This window comes from Corvus hawaiiensis, chromosome 4, assembly GCF_020740725.1.
Source record: "Corvus hawaiiensis isolate bCorHaw1 chromosome 4, bCorHaw1.pri.cur, whole genome shotgun sequence".
In the NCBI taxonomy this organism is placed as follows: Eukaryota; Metazoa; Chordata; class Aves; order Passeriformes; family Corvidae; genus Corvus; species Corvus hawaiiensis.
Genome location: NC_063216.1, coordinates 63,375,902 through 63,381,901, shown reverse-complemented (window position 1 = coordinate 63,381,901; position 6,000 = coordinate 63,375,902).

Below are 6,000 nucleotides of genomic sequence, written 5' to 3'. Positions count from 1 at the left end.
AAAAAGGTCTATAAAAGAGTTTGTAAAATAATTAAATAGATCAATCTTGCTGCACAATTCCTGCCTGCTGGATCTTCTCTCCTCCTCCCTACTGCTGCGGGACACAGTAACGTTTTACAGCATTAATAGGAGTGGGTTATCAACACTATCGCTGGATTTTCAGCACAAATCCAAAACATAGCCCCACACAAGTTAGCACAAAAAAATTTAACTATCTGAGCCAAAACCAGTATATCCAGCAAGAATCAAGCAGTATATCACCTTTTGCCTGCCTATTGGAGAAAAGTGAAAAAATTAATCTTTTATATGGCAATATGGTCAACACTTACAAAAAATTATCATAATCAACTAATTTCAGAAAGAAATGCCACCAAGTACTATGATACTTGGACACTTTTGATGTATGCATTTTTAAATTGTGTCTTTCATTGACAATAATCAAAATGTTTGGGTAGGAGTGTAATTATCTGAGCTATTTTATAATTGAGAAATTAAAAGATGGAGTCACTAAATGAATTAAGTGAAGCAGTACTTGCATCTTGGGCTGCATATAAATTTTCTAGAAAGAAAGAAAGAAAGAAAGAGAAGAAAGAAAAGAGAAAAATGCCCTATTTGGTCACAGAGAGAGTTACTCTTCAGTTTAAAATGTTTTCTGTGCAGTAAGACTTGCTTGTGTTTGATGGAAGCAAGAAAGGTGAATTTGAAGATGTTCTTCTGGAGAAAGGTTTAGAATACAAGTTATCTCAGGTTTCATGAGTGAATGGTCATAATTCTTTGTTTAATATTCAAAGGTGAGAGCTAACAGCTTACCCTTCTATATCTTGGTAACAGGTTTTAGAAAGAATGCAGACATGATTATACTTTATCATAGCTCTTTTGATAATGTGCATTTGATATGCTGTGAGAGTACTTAGCAGATCTGAACCCTGCCATGGCTGTGTCACAGATTCAGCAGGTTGCAGGCAGAAGATAGGTACTTGACCAAAGGCAATTCAGGTCATGTGCAGATGCAGAACTCTAAAGCCTCAGTGAAAACTGAGGGTAGGCTAAACAAGGATGTGCCTACTGTAACTGAGTGATACTGGGATGGATGGCTTCTGAGCAGTAATTAACAAGGCTGCAGTTTTACAGTAAATCATCTTTTCCTTATTTCGGTAACCCAGACTTCAGAATGTACAGACCTCAATTACTGCTAGACAATTCCCATTCAATCAAAATGCATTAAAAAACTGATGGTCAGAAAGCTCTACTTATTTTGGTACATGAAAAATAGCGTTTTGCTCGTGGTCTACATAATGTCTAGTCCAGTTTAAAAGGCATCTTACACTTTTTAAAACCTTGTAAATAAAGACTCCCTTTATTTAAATATGTCAATGTAAGTCTGTTCAGTAGCACTATTCATTATTATCATATAACAGCTTATTTTCATTGTAAAACTGTACATAAATTGGCTTTCACACAGTTCTTTTCATTTTAAATAGATAAATTTTAGTAATTTATTTCCAATAGCCAAAGTGTTTCACAAATCTTATGTTGAAGTCAAAAAAGCATCTTCTGATATTTTTATATGTACATTTGCCCACTTGAAATTTCTAGTCATCTCACACAATTTTCAGTGCCTCAGATTAATAATGAAGATATTATATTTTGCAACTTGTGTTCTTGGTCCTGACTGTTCTAATAGCAGTAGTGTTAATACTTTTGATTATTTAGAACCTACATCCTCAACTGTTTGGTTAATTCCTTGACTGATCTAAATTCTTTTATATTATTGTGAAATGGAATATTCGAAACTAGAATCTACCCCATGAAAGACTAGCATGGTATTGTAAGCAGAGAATTTTATTGCTATATAAAAAGTGCATAAAACTGTTTACTCAAATGACACATACAATTTTATTTTTTTGGTATTAAAATTACAGGGTTTTTTTCTTTGTGAAAGTTTATAAACAGAAATTCTCAAGCTGTCTACCTGCACCTATAGAGATAATTTCACTTAAAATCAGGGAGAATTATGTGTTATGAATCAACACAGAGCTGTGACTTGAAACTCTAACTGGAACTTAAAATATACCCTATACCTAAAAATATGAGCCTTCCTAACTAAATACATCCAAACAGCATTTTCTTTTGCACTCTGACAAATAGCCTGAGAACAAAATAATTTTATTTTATTCATCATAGTTGATATTTTCTCTTCTGTTTTACCTCCATGTAGGAGAAAAGCTAAGATATATAAAAAGCTCTGAAGAGACCTTAAAGGAGACTGAGATAGACTTACCTCAAAAAACCAGCATTCAAGCACTGAGGACAGTCACTTTTAGAGTGTTAGGCCCAGGCTCAGTTACCTTCTGCAGCTCAAAGCAAATAGTTTAAACCCAGATTTCCTAATTTTCCCTGACCACAGAGTGAATCTCAATTTGTCAGAATTCAGTTAGAAATTCTACCCTGGACCTGAAAAAAATTTGTTCATTATGAAATTTTTATTAAAAAGATATAGATTTCTGTGAAAAGCTTTGGTTTCATCAAGACAATGTTTTCTTATAAAAAATGTTTTGTCAAAATTATTTTCACCAGATTTTCCTTAAAGAGACAAGATGACAACTTTCTGATATTATTTAAAAGATAACTACTATTTTGCTTCTCATTTGGCATCAGAATAAACTTAGAAAAATGTGCATGATTCTGCAGCACTTGGAAACTATCACAGTTTCCGAGAATGACATTTTAGTTTATGGGAAATCTCATAAAGAATGTTATCTATGTTTAAAAGTAGCTCAGAAAGAAGCTAAGCTGGAGAGACTACAATTAAACTAAAGGAAATGGGTGCATTGACAGGCTCAGTTCTTGCCATATTTCGCCTGTAATGGCTTTGCAATCAGGTGAAAAGTCTAATGATTTAAAAGCCATCTCTTGAAATTATATTGGAACTAAAAGTGACAAGAGAAAAAGAAAAGAATACTGTATAGAAAAGCTTTATCCAGCACCATAGTTAATCACAAGGCAGGAGAAATAAACTCTGAGGACAAAATTCAAATGCCATGTGAAAAAAATTCCCTTATTTTCAATTTTTATCATTTCTGAATTTAAGAACATGCAAATCAGTCAAAATCTGCACAGTTTTCATCCTCAGAATTTCTCAAAATAGTATTTTAAAATTTATAAGGATTTTACTCAATCTTTTCTTGAAGCCAATTCTTCCTATGACTTAAGTGTTTAAAATATTATCCATATCTGACATAAAGCACAGAGATCTTCCTGTGAGACAGGGCATTTTGATTACAGTAGGTAATTTTGGGAGTGCACAGGGGAGCAGTAGAGTACACTTTTAAGCAACACAGATAACTGAAAATATCTGTCATACCAGATATCAACAGTTAGCACGTTTGAAAGAGAGCCTTAGACATAGAGATATTCACATCAGACTTGAAGTGTCATGTTAGTTTCATGTGAGGTCCAGTTAATAAACAACGACATTGTTAAGGTCCTTCCTGCCTGACAAAGATGGTTCACACAGCTGATGAGATTTAAAAATTTACTGTGGAATGAGCATCAGAGAAATCCCTAATGATGAAGGCTGGCAACTTGTCAAGAAATTTTTCTGATTGCCTTAATTCATGATGACACAGAAATGTGTTTAGGTTCTGTTTTTATTGTCCTGCTACCCTCAGCGAAAGAATAGAAGTGAATTAAAATATTCATTAGCGGTCTTGTAAATAAGTATGTTGTTTCCTCATTTTAAGCTAAATTATTTTAAAAAATTTGTATACCTTCTGTTCACTCCAGGACCTAAAATTGTATTAACAGATTCTGTGGTTCACCTTATTCCAAACACAAAGCAGTTCTATTCAACTGGAGATAATATTGCATGATATTGTCATGATGGAGGAAATGAAGCTCCATAGGGGAGCAGCAAAGCAATGTCTCAAAGAGACACACAAAATCAATATTCCCAGCCATTCATTAGTGTGCCCAACAGGAGAAAGAACCAAGATGCCTTTCTAGGGTGCCAATGAACCAGTTCTAATAAGCTGAACATGTGGCAAATTACCACTTATCACTCTTGTGAATCAAATGAGTACAGCATCCAGTTTTGGGGTCTTCAGCACAGGAAAGACATGAACCAAACAGAGAGGGTCCAGAGGAGGGCCACATTTAAAATGGCCAGAGGGCTGGAGCATCTCTCCCATGAGAAAAGTCTAAGGGATTTGGGGCTGTTCAGCCTGGAGAAGAGAAGGCTCTGGGGAGACCTTAATGTAACCTTTCAGTACTTGAAGGGGGCTTATAAGAAACATTTCAGGAAGACCTGTTGCAATAGGACAAGGTCTAAAGGTTTTAAACTTAAGGAGGGTAGATTTAGACTAGATTCAAGGAAGAATTTTTTTTACAATGAGGGAGTTGAAACACTGGAACAGATTTCCTAGAGTGGCAGATGACCCAGCCTTGAAAGCATTCAAGGTCAGGTGTGGCAGGGCTTTAAGCAACAAGATCTAGTTGAAGATGGCCCTCCTTATTGCAGGAGGGTTGGACTAGATGACCTTTAAATGTCCCTTGCAGACCAAACAATTGTATGATTCTATGAAATGTGTTTATGGCAAGTTAATATGCACAGCTGAGCCATTCTGTCTTCCTACTTATACTGCTGGATATTCCACAGGTTTGAATATTATATACTTTTCTATAATGAAGAAAGACAGTTCTGTTATCTTTCCCTCTGGGCAAGTTGCACAAACAGTAGTGTTCCCCAGCTTCCTGCATCTATCCAGCCAGCTGCAACCAGAACTTGCACCGGATCCACAGGTAATTACTCTGAAACCCCCTTTTGCTGCCATGCCAGGTGTCCACCCCTCAGCTGCATCAAATCCTGCTCTGAAAACCCAGGACCTCACAAAAGTGAGGGCAGAGATGGGGTAACCCCATCAGAGCTGACACCAGGGGTTCAGTGCCACAGGTGCGGCAGAGTAAAGCATGTCCATGTATCCCTGCACACCACAGAGGCTCCAGTGTTAGGTATGGGTTCTGTGCAAACACCAAGTGTAGTTTATGTGCAGAAATATATAATACTGCTTAAATTGGATTGCAATAATCCCAACCACAGTGAAGAAGCATCTGACTTCTCATTTTGCAACTTGTAGATTTTAAAGGGTAAAAAATAAAGCTGTAGAGAAGAAGGCAAACAAGTTTTGGACAACTTAAAAATATTTTTTTAGGGAATGTATTATTTCCAGTAGTCTAATGAAGTATTTGCATTAATAAAAGAGGAAAAAAAAATAGTCCGGGTGGGATGAAGAAGAATGTGAGCAAAGAAGAAAGAAAGTGTTCAGTGAAGTGAATAACAGTGTATTAATTATAATATTTGTTTGATCTTGTCAGAAAACATTGTTATGAATACTAATGTAAAATTTTCATTTGTTTGCTTGTTTAATGAAACCTGTCCTAGATGTAACTATTCAGAAATTTGCCATGAAAAGCTACATACTTACACTGGATATTATTCAATTTGCAGACAAAGCATGGAAGTTAAGACCTAGTAAATAAAGTTTTCAGATATCTTTTCAATGGCCTGTCTTTTCCATAATTAAGCACATTACACAGTCATTGTTAAAATTATATGAACTGTCCTGGGATCTGGCAAGAAAAGGTTGGTCTCCTCTCAAGGTGAGTACCCACATAAATAGTTAGCTACAGAATCAGTTTCACTTTTATACTTTCTCCTTCTGCCCTGTAAATCTTGATTTATTACATGTACAGCGACATTGTTTCAACAAGGGGATTGTAAGTGCCCCATTATAGAACCATTGATTGATGCAGATTTGCCCACAGCAGAGACAAGAACTGAACTGAGCTCCCATACATCCTGAACAAATGTTGTAATGACTAGGAGGCCTTGAGGACGTGGTGTGACACCTGTCCTATTGCCACCACTTCATTCCCTCTAAACACGCTACTTGGTTAAAAGGAAGGATTATAGGTAACAGCCTTCAGGAGTAGGTTACCCAG